The sequence below is a fragment of the Nicotiana attenuata genome, unplaced genomic scaffold, assembly GCF_001879085.1.
Source record: "Nicotiana attenuata strain UT unplaced genomic scaffold, NIATTr2, whole genome shotgun sequence".
In the NCBI taxonomy this organism is placed as follows: Eukaryota; Viridiplantae; Streptophyta; class Magnoliopsida; order Solanales; family Solanaceae; genus Nicotiana; species Nicotiana attenuata.
Genome location: NW_017673783.1, coordinates 62,005 through 81,070, shown reverse-complemented (window position 1 = coordinate 81,070; position 19,066 = coordinate 62,005).

The following is a 19,066-nucleotide window of genomic DNA, read 5'->3' as shown; positions in this document are numbered from 1 at the left end:
CTAAGGGGGAGCGGATGGTCGGGATTGTTCCCACCAGTCAGAGCTAGGAAAATTCTGCTGGTGTAGCGACCCAATCAGGAGTTCCCGCTGCCAATGACGCAGGACATCTCGCTGTAGCGGAGAATCGGACCCCTGATGCTGCCGTCGTGACCTCGAGTGCGCCGTTACCGTTCTCGGCAGGCCGCGCCATGCCACCGGCAACGGAGAGGGGAAAGGGTGTAGTGATCGACGAGTACGAGTCCGAGTTTGACTTGGACCCTGATGATGTTCGGATGTTTGAGGAAGGCATTACTCGCTCGGTGGTTAATGCGGAGGGGTCGGCCCGTCTCATTGAGATCCCCTCCGACGTGAACCTATTGACGCAAGGAGGCAACTTGGTACCACAATTCAGCTTGTTGTGTTCGGAGGCCGAGAACGAGTCCCTGAGGAATGTTTTGGATGTCGAAGTGATGGACGAAGTAGCTGTAATGGGCTTACGATTATGTTATATCTGACTTCGATTTGTTTCTCCTTTGTCGCAGAATAAGCATTAGTTTAACTGCTTTCTTGTTTTGCAGACGTACATGTTGGAGGTAGAGAACATTCGTAGAGCCAATGTCCGGTCGAGGATCTTCTTGCAGATGCTGGAAAAATACCGTCGCTATCGCGATAGGTGCCGTAAGTTGTACGAACGGTTAAGGACTGATCCCCGCAACCGGGCTTTGGGCGAGGAGTTGGAGAAGAAGGACCAGGAGCTAATGCAGGCGCTCCGCAGCAAGAGCGAGCTCGAAGAGCAAATCCGCCTCAAGGACGAGGAGCTCGAGGTGGGCAAAGGGGTAGCTGCGGAATGCGAGTACCTGCAGGGCAAGTTACGAGCAATGCAGTTGAAAATTGAGCAAAGCCAGGCCAGAGCAGCGGAGATGAACGCCGAGTGGAGCGGGAAGTTGACTGCGCTGGAAGGCAAAGTTGCCGATTTGAAGCGCATGGAGAGGGCAGCGTTGGATGCTTCGACGAGGGCAGCGGCCTTAGAGGCGGCAATTCGTGTACATGAGTCCGAGCGAGAGTCGGAGAGAGCTACTGCAGCCCTTAGGGAGGCGAGGCTCGAGGAGCGGATTAGCGCGGTTGACCAGGAGGCCTTAGTCTTATCGGATCGGGTTGCGGCTTTGGAGGAGGAGAATCAAGCGGTTGAGGGCCCAGGCTGGATTATCCCTTGTCGCTGTTCCCCGCCAAGCTCATGAACTCTGGGTCTATGCTGAAGCTCAACGTGATATTTTCAAGAACTTGTGGGAGGCGGGCACCGTGACTGAGGCATCTTGCGAGGAGGCGCACCAAAAGGCTCGTGAGGCTCGAGCCAACTATGGATATGATGTGACGACACCCGAAGCTGATGGGGACGCCAGCGGTGATGATGATAACGGCGGTGTTGGCACCGAGTGAGAGAAAATTGTGTTTCGTTGTTCTCTTTTTTTTTAGTTGGCTGGCCTGGACCAGATGTAAGCGGCAATAGCCCGCATTTCTGACTTCGTGAATAAAGAATTCTTCTTCTTGATTTACATTTCAGTTCTCTGGTGGCTTACGATCTTAGTCGCGTCGTGGGGGCTTCGTCAGCCGAGTCCCAGATTCCCCTTATGTGATGAAAGTTTCTGGTCGTGGGTTTCATTATGAACCTTTCGAGAGGAAATCTCGTCTCGGTTCGAGCGAGGTCGAACTGTCAAATTTTGATGGCGAAGGCGCTTAGCCTGAGTCCTAGTTTGAGCGAGGTCGAACTGTCAAATTTTGATGGCGAAGGCACTTAGCCTGAGTCCTAGTTTGAGCTAGGTCGAACTGTCGAATTTTGATGGCGAAGGCACTTAGCCTGAGTCCCAGTTCGAGCGAGGTCGAACTGTCAAATTTTGATGGCGAAGGCACTTAGCCTGAGTCCCAGTTCAAGCGAGGTCGAACTGTCGAATTTTGATGGCGAAGGCACTTAGCCTGAGTCCCAGTTCGAGCGAGGTCGAACTGGCGAATTTTGATGGAGAAGGCACTTAGACTTAGTCCTAGTTCGAGCGAGGTCGAACTGGCGAATTTTGATGGCGAAGGCACTTAGCCTGAGTCCCAGATCGAGCGAGGTCGAACTGGCGAATTTTGATGGCGAAGGCACTTAGCCTGAGTCCTAGTTCGAGCGAGGTCGAACTGTCAAATTTTGATGGCGATGGCACTTAGCCTGAGTCCTAGTCGAGGTCAACTGTCAAATTTTGATGGCGAAGGCACTTAGCCTGAGTCCTAGTTCGAGCAAGGTCGAACTGTCAAATTTTGATGGCGAAGGCACTTAGCCTGAGTCCCAGTTCGAGCAAGGTCGAACTGGCAAATTTTGATGGCGAAGGCACAGCCTGAGTTCTGTTGTTTACATCGATGGTTCAACGTCTCGGGCGTTAAGTGTTGGCTTTGTTTTGGCCTGTGGTGGTGTGTTGTTCCCGTGCTATGATTGTTCGCCTGACCGTGGCACTCAGGTTGCCCCGAGGCGATTTTCGATTCCTCGTTTGAAACACGTCTGCACCGGTTTCCGGCCTGACACATTATGGTGGATGAGGGGGGATGCTCCATTCCTTTGCCCGGCGCTCGGGAGGAGAAGAGGGGACGCTTTGCATCACTTCTTTCCTCGCTCGGGCTGTTCGAGGTCAACGGGGTGGAAGATTTCTGGCTCCCGTTGGGGCATTCGATTCTTCTTTTTTTTGTTTGATGTGCCTCCATTGACTCTGGTTTGAATCGAATTTTCTTCTTGGTGTTTCTTTTTCTTCGATCCAGGAAGAACTAAGTATCTTCACTAGGAAATCCTCACAAACGGCGCCAAATTGCTTGACTCAAAAGTTGTTTAATACTTTTTAAGCAAATCAATCAATATAGATGAAGGGGTAAATCGTAGTCGATCTTAATTAATATTGGATCAAAGAATATAACCATAAAGATAGAAAAATCAATTGAAATGACACCTGAGAAGTTTTATTGATTATAGAAATTCGGCCTGCCTCTCCTTGGAGAGGTTCAGGAGATTACAATCAAATTCTTTCTACCTCCTTGGGGGTGGAATCTCTCTCTCTCTCTTTCATGGAGTTCTCCCCTGTTTTTCCGGATTATCCCCCTTCCCTTTCAGGGATTCTTCTGCCCTCTAGTTATAGCTCAAAACTTCTCATGCTTATCACATTTTGTTCGGGCCGGGTCGGGGAGGTGGCCTTCCCTCATGGGGAGGCCATGACCTCGACGCTCATGTCATAAATAACATTGATTAGGTGAAGTCGAGTTCGTTGATTACTGCTGCAGGGCGGTCGGGACGGGATCATTGCTGTTGTGGTCGCGTGGTCAGATTCTGACCTATACAGTACCTCGACCTCGTCGACGACCTGCCATCTTCTTGTGATGTCGACCTTCTGAAATCAATTTAACATGTCATATCGACGACGCGTGGCAGCCTCCAAAGATTTCGTTTGTATTGACCTAGTCATGATATGATGTGAAGTTTTTGGCCCATACAAGTGTTTGATTAGTGCTAGTTAGGTGCTAAGCGCAAACCCTAGAAACTATAAACAATAAACTTGCGATAAGTGCCACGTTCTTCCGGTAGAACACTGGTGTAGAAGTATTTAAAATTTGTGGCTAGACATTCTTTTTCACATATTAGAGTGTGTATCACAATGATAAATGTAGAAGAAGCAATTTTTTGAAGGTGTGGTCGATTTCATTAACGAAAGTTTACATTAACGAAAGTTTTTATTTTATTCTTCAAGTCTCTTACCATTACTAAATGGGCATCACTACTGATTATAATCCGTGCATTTCCTGGGTTTCCAACATGAAGATCTTGTTATTAAACTGTTCTAACCCTGTTATTACATTCGAAGCACTCACCAGCTAGCACCCTGGTTTATAGTTGGTTGTGCCATCTCCAAGGAACAAAACAGTAAACTGGTTCTGTCTTTAGACTCAAGAAGCCACTTTTTGCCAAGTCCATCTACAGTAATTCATTATACTGTGAATCCTTAATGTTCTAGTACATCAATTTTATCTTTATCAACATGATGTACTTACTTTATATTTTGAAAGTAACATGCGATCTTAGAAAATATAACAGAATATTGGGACGAAATAATTAGGCTTTGTAGTGTAGTCACTGTCCTTAAGGAATTTAAGCCTCCCAATTTCGTTGCTGCAGGGATTATGGCAGAATTCCTCCAGGATTTTACAAAGCCTCTGAAATTCGAGCACCAGCAATTAACTCGAATTTCCACTTGAACAAATTTGGTGAATTGAAGATAGCAGAAAAGAAGAAGATACTTTGTTGCTTTTCTGATGATTTTTGTTTTGGAGAAGAAAAGGGTATTTATAAACCCTTTAGGTATCTGTTAGGACTAACAGACACAACCTTTGCCAATAGGCACCTTTTAATACCAAAAGTCACCTCCTTTCAAACCATTTAGGTGTCTGTTAGGACTAACAGACTTAACCTTTGCCAATAGGCACCTTTTAAACAAAAGTCACATCTTTTCAAATACTCCCATCAAAAACTAACTAATATAATATGCGAAACGATGAACTTACTGTACACGTTTCTTGCTGAGAAATGGTTTTGGCCACTAAATATGTTATGATTCGTGTGCTGTCTATGATACAACAATGCAGGAACTCAAAATGAGAGCTCACTAATTGCTTAAGCTTGAGCAGAGAAAGAAGCTAATTCCAAGCTTCAAACCATCCAAGATCGAATTTGAAAAGAAAACGAAAACAACTAAATTATATTGACAGTTCAAAGATGCTCGATCCAGAGATTATTAATTGAGCTTTCCATAGAGCTTGGGATCAGTGAAATACTCAGTGCTAAGCACACCCTCCCAGAGGACGTCAAAAACAGCGCTAAGGACGTCAAAACAGGGCTATGTTTGATTAGTGCTAGGTAGCTTAAAGAGAAACGTTTGTAAGAAATATAACGCCACATCCAATTCTGCTTCCAAGGGGTAGCCTAGTGGTCAAAGATTGGCGGGATCACAATAACCTCGATAACCAAAATAGGAATAATAGCAGAGGCGATATTAGGTGTAAACATTTCTTCATGATTAGAATCACCTGATACTTGTGGTGGTGAGACACTACTAGAAAACTAGCATATTTCGTCCACAGCATACTGGCAGAAGTTGGTCGGAAAAAACCCGATCGAAATCGGTCGAAAATTAAGTAAATTGGTCGCAAAAGTCAACAAAAATATTTCTGACAACGAAAATAGTGGTCCCACAGCAAGGAAAAAAAACGACCGATTTCGGTCGGAAATTGGTCAATATTTGACCAAGACCTGGTCATACTTGTATATAATCTACAAAAATAATTTTTTATTAAAAATTTTTCAAAATTTCCGACCAATTTCGGTCGGAAAATTTGAAATTATGATTTCCCGCCCAAGGCAATTGGGTTTTAATATAACAAAAATTATATATATTTAATTTACCAACCGGAATAAGTTATAATTAAATATTTCCGACCGAGTTCGGTCGGAAAAATAATTTTAAAATATAAATTTAATAAAATTACCGACCGAAGTCGGTCGGTTTTTATCAACCTTTATATAAATAGCTTTTAAATAAATAATATTTAATAATTTTATATGGACACTATATCCTATCTATGATATGTCATTTCTCTTCTTCTGTTTTTCCTCTCTCACACACACAATTCAAAATATTTGATTTTCTTCATTGGATCTCACTGTGTTTATGTAGTAGTAGTGGTTTCTTTTTTTAGTTTTATGAAATACATTTAAAGATATTTTGTTCATGTTTTTGGAATTCTTGAGAGGTTAAGTACTCAAAATTTGACATTTTTTATTCTTAATTCTTGTGGCTATTTTGCAGCCAAAGAGGAGTTGAAAATATCTGTTGTGTAACATCGAGTAAGTAGTTTATACACCAGTACTTATTTCTTATTCTATTGTTTGCTTCACTAATTAATATATATTTTATGATTAACGTTGTTTATCTCGAAAATACGAGTAACAATTAAATTTGATTTGTGGTTTTAAAGATATGTGATTAAATTCAATACCAATTAATATTCAAGAAATATGAAGTAGAAATGAAAGAAATAAGTGACTCAAACCAATGTTACTCAGCAGTGGTCACCTCGAGCTTAGTGACCTCGAGATGAACTAAGAGCAATAAAGTAAGAATAATAAGTATAAAGGACAATTCTGATGAACAGTAAGAGAGAAAAGTAGGATAGTATATTCTTGCTAATGATAGATGATCCTTTACAAATGAATGGGCTCCCCTTTATATAATAAGGGGAGGGAGGGGTCCTAAATAAGGTACATTTCTGTTTTTTTAGTAAGGAATCTAATCTGACAGTTGTCTAACCGCCTAGTACGAGTTCATACAAATCCGTTCCGGAATTTACGCCTTGATCTTTGGGCCATTGCGGGAATCTCTCCTTTTCTGTTACAAAACCACAACGGCATTATCTCGAGGCTGGTCACGCTTGGCCTCGGTGTCCATCGAGTACTTTGATCTTCGAAGCCTCCCATCGGGCTCACTCATGGTCTATTTCGATTTCTCTCCTGAAGTAACCCTCGAGTTCACCAAATTGGGTAGCCCCGATGTGATAACCTAAAGCGTCATCTTCTATTTTAGAATCCTATTCCGTATTCCAAGGCCTTGAAAATCTCATTTTATCTCTTCCCGATTTACGTGTTCAGTCCGGGCGTGTATCCGGAAAGCCCTTATGTGAAAAATTTTAGAAATGATGATTTTGGCTTAAAAATATAATTTTTGTTGACTTCGGTCAGCGTTTTGGGTAAGCGGATCCGAACCCGTGTTCCGACAGTCCCGGAGGGTCCGTAGTAAAATATGGGACCTGGGCATATGCCCGGAATCGAATTCCGAGGTCCCTAGCCCGAGAAATGAATTTTTGAAAAAAAAATGATAAGGCTGAAAATGTAATAATTTAAAAGATTTGATCTTGTTGGTATCGGGCCCGTATTTTGGTTCCGGAGCCAGGTCCGTTCTGATATTAAAACCTTATCTGTAAAATTTGGTGAAAACGGAATTGATTTGACGTGATTCGGACCTTTGGTTGAGAAAATATAAGTTTTGAAACTATCTTGAAAATTTCATGCAATTTGGTGCTAAATTCATAGTTCTAGATGTTATTTTGGCGATTTGATCGCATGAGCAAGTTCGTATAATGCTTTAACACTTGTGTGCATGTATGGTTTGGAGCCCCGAGGGCTCGGGTGAGTTTTGGATAGGCTACGGAGTGATTTGGACTTAAGGAATTTTGCCGGTGTGCTTCAGGTCTGCAGACTTCGCATTTGCGATCAGAAGGCTGGGAGGGGACCTTCGCATTTGCAAAGCGCAGTGTCGCAATTGCGATGGGAACATGCCGCATTTGCGAACACTTGTTCGCATTTGCGATGCTAGCAGGCCAGGCCATTCTTCGCATTTGTGAAGTAAAGTCCGCATTTGCGAACCTGTGATCGCAAATGCGATACCTGCAACTGTTCAAAACGACTTTGGACGGGATTTTTCATTCATTCTCCCATTTTTCAAAACCTAAACTTCAAGAGGCGATTTTCCAAAGACTAGTTCTTCCCCAAATCATAGGTAAATGATTCTTAACTCATTTCTTTCAATCTTTTACTTCTTTTCACAAGATTTCATCCTAGAATCTAGGGTTTTTCATGGTGTAATTGGGTGTTTTTGGATAGAACTTAGGAATTTTGAGATTTGGGGATTTATACCTCAAATTGAGGTCGGATTCCAAAACCAATTGTATATCCGGGCTCGAGGGTGAATGGATAATCGGGTTTTGGTCCGAATTTCGGTTTTTGACCAAGCGGCCTGGGGTCAATTTTTTACTTTTTAGGGAAATTGTTGGGGAAATCTATAATTAGGCATTGGAACTGATTTCTTAAGCGTTAATTGATGTTATTAAGTTGATTATGGCTAGATACGAGTGGAGTGGTGGTGGAATCGAGAGGTAAAGCGGTCTTTGAGGTTTGAAATACCCTTGGGTTGAGGTAAGTGTTTGATCTAACCTTGACTCGAGGGATTAGGGATCCCCGACTTGCTTGCTATGTGAAATTCCATGTGTGTGGCGTATGTATTGGTAAAAATTTGATCATACGACAGCCACAGAGCCGGCCCCGTCCTAACCAACATATAACGAATGGTCAATGCAACTGACTTAAAACTCATGACGACTGTTCTTAAGTCGGACAAGGGGGTCACGGCCCTTTCGCGACAGGAGGACGTCTCCTCGACTAAACTACGATGTCTCGTGACCAGTTCACAGAGCTTGAAGCTATAAATACCAAGAAGGAGAACCTTCAAAGGGGGACCTCTTCTTAGACTGGACCAGAAAACAGAACAATGGGGTAGCATATGCTTCATGAACGGGGCGATGAACAGAATAAATGTAAGATCCTGAACCTCTCTAAGGAGAGGCAGATCAAGCTATTATGATGAATAAAATCCCGTCTATACCATTCTCCAATGGATGATCCATGTATCTCAAATTTGTCTTCTGATTCAGTGATTAATTATGATTGGCTATGATTTACCCGTTTATTTCTTTCGATTGATTTACTTAAAAAGTATCTGATAACTTTTGAGTCAAACAATTTGGCGCCGTCTGTGGGGATTTCCTAGCGAAATAACATAGTTTCTTTCTGGATCGAAGCCAAAGGAAGCGCATCGAGCACAGAATACTCGAATGCATCAAAGGAAACCAAGATCCTCTGCCCAGTCAATCTTGAAAAAGCCCAAACGAGAAGAAGAAGAAGAAGAAGAAGAGGTCTCCCTTCTCCCTTCTCCCTCAGGACAGAAGTGTGAAGCGTTCCCCTCACCCCTAATGCGGTGCAAGGCCGAAAACCAGCACAGGGACGTTTCAAATCAAGGATCGAAAATCACCCAGAAGCTTCGCCATGATCTCGCTCGAACTGATAATAAGGCTAAGTGCCTTCGCCATCAAAGTAAATTCGACCTCAGTCGAACTAGGGCTAAGGCTAAGTGCCTTCGCCGTCAAAGTAAGTTCGACCTCGCTCGAACTGGGACTAAGGCTAAGCGCCTTCGCCGTCAAAGTAAGTTCGACCTCGCTCGAACTGATAACAAGGCCAAGTGCCTTCGCCATCAAAGTAAGTTCGACCTCAGTCGAACTGGGACTAAGGCTAAGCGCCTTCGCCGTCAAAGTAAGTTCGACCTCGCTCGAACTGATAATAAGGCCAAGTGCCTTCGCCATCAAAGTAAGTTCGACCTCGCTCGAACTGATAATAAGGCCAAGTGCCTTCGCCATCAAAGTATGTTCGACCTCGCTCGAACTGATAATAAGGCCAAGTGTCTTTGCCATCAAAGTAAGTTCGACCTCGCTCGAACCGAGAATAAGGCTAAGCGCCTTCGCCGTCAAAGTAAGTTCGACCTCGCTCGAACCGAGAATAAGGCTAAGTGCCTTCGCCATCAAAGTAAGTTCGACCTCAGTCGAACTGGGACTAAGGATAAGCGCTTTCGCCATCAAAGTAAGTTCGACCTCGCTCGAACCGAGAATAAGGCTAAGTGCCTTCGCCATCAAAGTAAGTTCGACCTCAGTCGAACTGGAACTAAGGCTAAGCGCCTTCGCCGTCAAAGTAAGTTCGACCTCGCTCGAACTGATAATAAGGCTAAGTGCCTTCGACATCAAAGTAAGTTCGACCTCAATCGAACTAGGGCTAAGGCTAAGCGCTTTTGCCATCAAAGTAAGTTCGACCTCGCTTGAACCGAGAATAAGGCTAAGTGCCTTCGCCATCAAAGTAAGTTCGACCTCAGTCGAACTGGGACTAAGGCTAAGTGCCTTCACCATCAAAGCAAGTTCGACCTCGGTCGAACTGGGACTAAGGTCGAGTGCCTTTGCTATCAAGGCAAGCTCGATCCCCGTCAAGGTCAAGTGCCTTCGCTATCAAGGCAAGCTCGACTTCGGTCGAACTAGGGCTAAGGCTAAGCGCCTTCGCCATTAAAGTAAGTTCGACCTCGCTCGAACTGAGAATAAGGTTGTGCCTTCGCCATCAAAGCTAGTTCGACCTCAATCAGCCGGAACTGAGGCCAAGCTTCCTCGCCATAAAACGGCGATTCCACCTCACTCATATCGAGATGAAGGATAAGAACGATCATCAATTAAGGGCTGGTACACCAACCCCCGTCAAACTCAAAGAGTCGACACTTCAAGTCTGCCCAAAAAAAAGGGGAGAAGAAAAAGGTACGAAATAGGCGCAAGACAAACGACGAAAAAGAAAATTCATTTACCCACAAAGTTGAGGATGCGGGTCATCCCCGCTAACACCCGGCCAGAGCCGGTCAAAAAAAACACAAACAAAGAAAAACCACAATGTACGAACGCCAACCGGCGAACAAAAAAAACAAGAACAAATTCTTTCACTCGGCGCCATCCTCGCCACCACTCGTACCATCGTCAGCCTCGGGCGTCGCCACATCATAACCACAATCAGCACGAGCCTCACGAGCCTTCTGACGTGCCACCTCGAAAGCCGCCTCGGTCACAGTACCTGCCTCCCACAAGTTCTTGAAGATATCACGTTGAGCTTCAGCATAGACCTAAAGGTCATGAGCCTGGTTAGGAACGGCAGTGTACGACGACCCAACTTGGTCCCGCAGTCGCTGGTTCTCCTCCTCCAAGACCGTAATTCGATCCGACAGAACTTGGGCCTCCTGGTCAAAGACACTAATTCGCTCCTCGAGCCCCTTCTCCCTGAGGGCCGCAGTAGCCCTCTCCGTTTCCGTTCAGCCTCATGAACGCGGATCGCCTCCTCCAACGCCTTGGCCCTCGACGAGGCATCCCTCTCCCGAAGCTTCAAGGCAGCAATCTCGCCCTCCATCTCCGCCAACTTCCCACTCCACTCCACGGCCATTCCCGCCGCCTTAACCTGGTTCTGCTCCGCCTCTAATTCCATCTCCCTCAACTTATCCCGCGGATGCGCACACTCAGCGGCAATCCCCTTTCCTACCTCGAGCTCCTCATCCTTCATACGAATTTGCTCCTCAAGCTCGCTTTTGCTACCAAGCGCCTGTAGTAGCTCTCGATCCCGCTTTTCCAGCTCCTCGCCCAGAGCTCGGTTACAAGGATTGTTCCTCAATCGCCCGTGCAGCTCTCGGCACCTGTCACGATAACGGCGATATTTTCCCAGCATCTGCAGGAAGATCCTCGAACGGACATTGGCTCTGCGGATGCTCTCCACCTCCAGCAAGTAAGTCTGCAAAACAGAGAGAACAATTGAAACTAAAGCCCGGGCTAAGACAATGAAGAAATAGCTGGGGTCGCGCTACGTACCCTCAGGCCCATCACGGCCACTTCATTCATCACCTCAACATCAGAAACGCTCCTCAGAGACGCGTTCTCGGCCTCCGAACATAACAACTCAAATTGTGACACCAAGCTACTTCCTTGGGTCAGCAAGTTCAGATCTGAAGAAACTTCAATAAAATGAGCTGGCCCCCCTGCGTGAACCGCAGAATTGGTAAAGCCCTCCTCAAACATACGGACGTCGTCGGGGTCCAAATCAGACTCAGACTCATACTCGTCCACCACATTCTTTCCCTTCTCTGCCGTCGATAGTCCAAAACCACCCGCCGTGGTCACCGAAGGTGCGTTCGAAGTCTCAACGGCGACCCCTGGAGATTGACCTTCCGCCTCAGCAGCGGGAACTTCTGACCGGGTCTCCAAAACAGCAACATTCGCTTGGCTTGAACTGACGGGGGCGACTTCAACTAATTGCCCCTTCCCAACGGCATGCGCCACAACTTCTCCCTCTGACTCCATTGGCGGAGAATCCAAATTGATTACCGTTGGAGGAGCCGCCACAAATGCTACCCTCCGCCTTTTCGATGGCCCTTCCTCCTCTCCGGTTGGTGGCGAGTTAGTTCGAGGGCGGGTGGCCCCAGATGGCCCCACATCCTGAGACACGAACCGTGTCGGAGAGACGGCCACCGACGATTCAACCGACGCCTCCCTCGACACCGGACGAGGCGCAGGCATCGCAGTAAGTCGAGCAGCCACAGTCGGTCGACGGAAAGCTAACCGAGGAGCTCTGACGTGGCGAGTTTTCCCTAACCACAACAAACGAATGTTCGATGAGTAAAAGTCAAAATAAGGCAAAACAGAAATGAAGTAGGGCCGCTATTTCACCTGTCAGGGGCCTACGCCCGTGTCTCTCCCAAAAAGTCGACCATGTGCGAATCCCCGCAGTATGAGGAAGCACGAACTCGACCCATTCCCGGATCCCCTCCAAAGGAGGCGGCGGCAGCTTTTCAGCTACAAAACATTAAAGTAAATCAATAACTACAAACACAAGGCGTAAAGAAGGTCGAGACACGGTACTTTTCCAGTCGTGAACGAGGACTTACGTGCAAAGTTCCAAACTTCTGGGAACCCGCTCGGGTCCGCCACAAGGTGCTCAGTCCGAATATAGAAAAAATTTTCAAAGAAGCGACGGTTGGTCCTGTCATCCATCCCAACCACCAAGCCCCTCAACCCTCAGGGGCGTGCATGGATCATGGTGCCGCGGATCTTTTGAGGAGCAAAGAGACTAAGCACGTGTCTCAGAGTAACCTCCCTACCGGCTAGCTCTGCATACTTGATGAACATGAGAAACAGTTTATAGAGGTAAGGAGAAAGTTAGGCCGGACACACCTCATAGTAACGGCAGAAGTCGACCACCAGTATCGGGAGCGGGAGTGTGTACCCCACTATGAAGGGATAAGCATAGAACGAGCAATACCTTCGACGGTTGATCTGAACCCTATCCTCAGTCTTCGCAAGCGCGATCTCAACGTAGCGCGGAATGCCCCACTGCTCCCGCATCTGTGCTATCCCCACTTCCCCCATTAGAGAAGCAGTGTCCACCTGCTCCACGCCGCCCGGTGCGCCAAAATCCACCACCGGATTTCCCGGGCGAGGCAGAACTTCATCGACTGAAGGAACTTCTTCACATTCCGTCAGCTCTAAGCCTTCAGTTGACTGAGCGGGATTTTCGACCACTGGAGAATCAGCCGGAAGATTACCGCGAGAAGAAGTTCCTGCCATAATTGACTCACAAGCGAGAGAAAGACGAGTTTTTTTTTTGGGAGAAACGAGAAGACTAATGATGATAGCGATTAAAAGAGAACAGAAAAATGCGATTTAGCAGAAGGAAAGTTCTCAGAATTTCTCTCGAAAGAACGATGAGCGTGCAAAAGGCAAACGGCAAATCCTCTATTTATAAGCAGCACACTCTACCTTCACGAAACCCAATAGTCACCATTAATACGTGACCATGCATTAAATGACTCAGTTTCACGGAAAAGTGCGCCATTATGAACGACTGCTCGAAATAGCGCTCCATTTGCCAACCGACGTTTCGGTTCCAAAATCGCCATGACGGTACGAAAACACCGAGAAGGTGAGCCCGGCTCCTCCTAATTACGCCATTCTGTCCGTCCGCCGAGGTCGGCACAGGCACGACCTCGACCAACGGAGGGACTAACTGTATTGGTAAAAATTTGATCATACGACAGCCACGGAGCCGGCCCCGTCCTAACCAACTTATAACGAATGGTCAATGCAACTAACTTAAAACTCATGACGGCTGTTCTTAAGTCGGACAAGGGGGTCACAGCCCTTTCGCGACAAGAGGACGTCTCCTCGACTAAAATACGATGTCTCGTGACCAGTTCACAGAGCTTGAAGCTATAAATACCAAGAAGGAGAACCTTCAAAGGGGGACCTTTTCTTAGACTGGGCCAGAAAACAGAACAATGGGGTAGCATATGCTTCATGAACGGGGCGATAAACAGAATAAATGTAAGATCCTGAACCTCTCTAAGGAGAGGCAGATCAAGCTATTATGATGAATAAAATCCCGTCTATACCATTCTCCAATGGATGATCCATGTATCTCAAATTTGTCTTCTGATTCAGTGATTAATTATGATTGGCTATGATTTACCCGTTTATTTCTTCCGATTGATTTACTTAAAAAGTATCTGATAACTTTTGAGTCAAACAGCGTATAGGTGTGGTGACGAGCACCTATGCGTCGCCAATTTCCTGTTTAGCCTGTTCCCTTCCCCGTTTCCTAATATATATTGCTTTCCTGTCTTAATTGCTACGTGCTTGTTGATGCTTCCCTGTCTAATTGCTTTTCGTTAAATGTTGTTTCTCCATTGACGTTATTAATTGTTCCGTAGATTCATTATATCACACTGTTGGTTTACGTTGGTTTATTGGTGCTTCATGGTACACTTTGGTTGGACTTGCTATGTAGTATTAACTGGTGAAGTTTCATAATTGTAGTGATCTTCCGTTGTTTTGATTTGAGGTATATGTGTTGAGGAGATTTTGAGTTAATTTATGAAATGCTTGTTCTTATTTTGTAATTGGTACTGATGTGGTGGGATTGGGTTGCACGTCGCAACAGGAGGAATAAGGGTTAAATGTGATTGTTTGGTGGGATCGGGTTGCGTGCCGCAACAAGGAGAAATAAGGGTGGACAGGTGGGATCGGGTTGCACGCCGCAACAGGAGGAATAAGGGTGATATATTTAGGAGTAATAAGGGTGGACTGGTGGGATCGGGTTGCACGCCGCAACAAGGAGTAATAAGGGTGAATGCTCATTTTGTTATTGATTATATGGTGGGATCGGGATGCGCACCACATCATTTGTTATTATGTATTCTTTTCTGCTGAGATTCATTATTGTGGTGTTGAAACTCTCTTAAGGATTGGTTATAGCTGAGTATTGGTAGAAAGACCAGGTTCCGTATTTATTGCAAGTTCTGTCCTATTTCATTCCGTATTTTCTTCTTGCTTTATTATAAAATGTTGCAGGATTTATTGTTTATGCCCTGCCGTAGCCTCGTCACTACTTCGTCGATGTTAGGCTTGGCACTTACCAGTACATGGGGTCGGTTGTACTGATACTGCACTCTGCACTTTCTGTGCAGATTTCGGAGCTGGTAGCGGCTGATCGAGAGGTCGGTTGCTGATACTGCATTCATGAGACCCAAGGTAGTCCTGCAGGCGTCCGCAGGCCCTGGCGTCCCCTCCTACATTCTATATCTCTGTTTTACTTACTTTCGAGACAGATGTATTCTTTTATTTCAGACCAGTATTTGTAGTAATCTGTAGAAAGTTCGTGAGTTGTGACACCAGTTTCTGGGTGGTAACTGTTTCGGTTTTTCTATTAATAGTATAAAGATGATTAGTTAATTATGTTCTTCCGCATTTAATTCTGTTAATTTAGCTTTGTTCAGTTTTAATTATAACAAGTAAAGGAAAAAGGTAATCATAACTCTAACGTTGGCTTGCCTAGCGAGTGCGATATTAGGCGCCATCACGGTCCCGACGGTGGGAATTTTGGGTCGTGACACCCGATTTCTACCGTATACAGATAGTCCCCTCGTTTTTTGGAGTATAACGACAAGATACGAATTGAGTGCCTGATCTTTACCCCGATTTCTTAGGACATCATCATCGTGACGTAAGCGACTGAGGAAACAAAAGCTTGAAAGCTGGCCTTTCCCGAGGACGACTTCGAGAACTCTAGCGAGTTCGGCGGTGTAGAAGATTCTGTGGGTGAAGACACTTCTGCCGATAAGGATCGCGCTGATTAGGTTTCGCGTTCTTCGTAATTTTTCGCTTTTGAGGCTGGTCGGCCCTTGCGAGGAACTCTTGATCGTGACCCATAGCCCTTGTCAATAGGTTTATACAAAGCTTTTTTCCTTCCATGGCTTCTGAATATGTTACCCTTTTGTGCGGGTCAGAGCGTCTTAGCATAAAATTCCCTTCGAATATCCAAAGTTTTGAGATGGTAATGACCGACAATAAGCACTGCCCTTGACCGTTTCTGATCAATGGACCCCGAATGATCGTTTGAGCTTGAGTTTGAGTAACTCTTAGGCCAAACAGCCGATGAGGTAAGGTAGCCCTTGGACTTGATGGTTGAGTGGGTATATGCTCGAACTTGAAATGAAAGATAGCCCTTAGGCTTTATAGTCGAGTGAGGATTTGCTCAAACTCAGAGTAAAGTTAGCCCTTAGGCTTTTATAGATAGTCCCCGAGTAAGAATTTGCTTGAACTCGGGTAGCCCTTGGGCTTAGTAGTCGAGTGAGTGCTTGCTCGAACTCAAAATAAAGTTAGCCCTTAGGCTTTATAGATAGTCCCCGAATGAGAACTTGCTCGAACTCGGGTAGCCCTTGGGCTTAGTATCCGAGTGAGTGCTTGCTCATACTTGAAATAAAGTTAGCCCTTAGGCTTTATAGATAGTCCCCCAGTGAGAACTTGCTCGAACTCGGGTAGCCCTTGGGCTTAGTTTCGATTGAGTGCTTGCTCGAACTCGAAATAAAGTTAGCCCTTAGGCTTTATAGATAGTCCCCGAGTGAGAACTTGCTCGAACTCGGGTAGCCCTTGGGCTGAGTAGTCGAGTGAGTGCTTGCTCGAACTCGAAATAAAGTTAGCCCTTAGGCTTTATAGATAGTCCCCGAGTGAGAACTTGCTCGAACTCGGGTAGCCCTTGGGCTTAGTAGTCGAGTGAGTGCTTGCTCGAACTCGAAATAAAGTTAGCCCTTAGGCTTTATAGATAGTCCCCGAGTGAGAACTTGCTCGAACTCGGGTAGACCTTGGGCTTAGTAGTCGAGTGAGTGCTTGCTCGAACTCGAAGTAAAGTTAGCCCTTAGGATTTATAGATAGTCCCCGAGTGAGAGTTTGCTAGAACTCGGGTTAAGGTAGCCCTTGGGCTTTTTTATATTGGCCCTTAGGCTCTTTGGTTCGGCCGTTAGGCTCTTTTGTATTGGCTCTTAGGCTCTTTGAGTTGGGCCAATTTGGCCTCTAATAACGGCTATAATTTTTCCCTCTTTTCAGCTAAAAGACTTAGTGAAAATATTTCTATGCCTTAGCATGTGTTTCTTGTACCCGTTGGGTTTTTCGAAGGTTCGACCGATCGGAACCTTATTCGTAATTCATGTGTGTAATGAAATCGAAGACCTCTTGGGGATTTTTCGAAGGCTGATGTTATCGAAGCCTTTAAATTATTCGAGGGCTGATTTTATCGAAGCCCTTTATCATTTGCTTTTGCCGAGGGTAGCCTGATTAACCGATTTTTCAAAGTGTTTGAAGGCCTTTATTTTATGGCAAAGTTGGACGCCTCCGAGCCGCGTTATTTGGGCCGTAGCCTTTTTATATTACCGTGGTCTTTAGTATGGCCATAGCCTTCGGGTATGTCTCTTGGACTTGTTTCCCGATAATATTTCGAACTTGTTCGAAATGTTAGTCCCCGAGTGTGATGGCCTTGGCCTGTTATATCGAGGTTGCCTCTTTGAGGTCTTATTATATCGAACTTAGATAGCTCGAGTAAATAGTCCTCGAGTGTTTGAGACATGCTTGCACTTGGGTTAAGATAGCCCTAGGGCTTTTATGATCGAGTAAGGATTTGCTCGAACTCGAAGTAAAGTTAGCGCTGAGGCTTCATAGATAGTCCCTGAGTGAGAGTTTGCTCGAACTCGGGCTAAGGTAGCCCTTGGGCTTTTGTATTTGTCACAGATTTTGGATGTCTCCGATCCGCGTTAGTTTGGCCGTAGCCTCTTTAGTTCGGAACTTGCCCTTTGGGCTGATCTTCCGTTTCACTTCGAGCTTGCCCGGAGTGTCAGTCCCCGAGCGGGGTGGCCGTGGCCCGCAAAAGCGAGGATTGCCTTTAAGGTCTTATGGTCTCGAAATGTTAGCAGTTTGATTCTGTTTGATTTTGGGACAGCAGTCCTCGAGCATGGGTCAGTTGTTCGAATTTCCGCCGCGGACGACCGTTAAGCCTGTTTACACAATAGATCAAGAGTATAAAATACGAAAATTTTATAAAGGCAGGGGATATTGACAAGGAAAAGTACTTCTCTTGATAGATGATTATACATACGCGCATGCTTGATGTCTAGGGCTCGAGTAACCTATACGGGCATAGTTCATCTGACCGTTTGGCCCTTACAACACTTTCCTATCGAGGCCCACTGTCACGAAGTGATTTGCTTGTCAGAGAGCAGACACTCAAAGGTAATTCTCTCCAGTATTCGAGGCTTACTGTAAGGAACCTCGGATACTGTTGAATTGCTTTTAGTTAGCACGAACAACGGTTGCCTCGTTAAAAACCTCGCCGGAAAAACATATTTGGGACAAAATCCGGTCTAAGGAAAAAAAGAGTGCAACACGTGCTTCAAGATCCAGAGCTTCGTGCCGATCCTTATCGATAGCCTACAAGTGTTAGTCGAAAAAAATAGAAAAGATTGGATATTACCTTTATTCGAACTTTTGATACTTAACGTGATCTTCCTCGGCATCAAGCCCCCGTGATTTTGGACCTCGATCATTTCTCCTCTCACTTCGTGTGAAGCTTTGCCCGGAACCGCTGCCTCTATAGTCTCCGTTGTACGGTTGATATCGATCGCTATTCGACCTCGACTCTTGATCGATATCCCTTTTGATCCTATCCATGATCCTGCTAGGATAAACGAACCCCAAAAGAGTCCCCAGTTGATCGTCTTCAACCCTAATCTTTGACTGATACCGATTATGTACGTCGGCCCAAGTGATAGCCGGGTTCTCGATTAAACTTTGCTTCAACTGCTGTGACGCTATGGACCTCCGAGTGTTGAGACCTTGAGTGAAAGCTTGAACAACCCAGTCATCGGTGACCGGAGGCAAATCCATTCTCTCTGCTTGGAATCGAGATACGAATTCCCTGAGTATCTCGTTATTTTTCTTCCTTATCTTGAAAAGGTCCGACTTTCTTGTTGCAATTTTAATGGCTCCGGCGTGTGCCTTTACAAAAAAATCTGCAAGCATAGCAAACAAATCAATAGAATTAGGGGGTAAGTTATGATACCATATTAAGGCACCCTTCGATAGAGTCTCCCCGAATTTCTTCAACAGTACAGACTCGATTACGTCATCTTCCAAGTCGTTTCCCTTTATGGCGGAAGTAACGTGTTCATTTGGGTCAGAGGTTCCATTGTATTTAGGTCTATCAGGCATACAGAACTTCTTTGGGATGGGCTTCAGAGCTGCACTC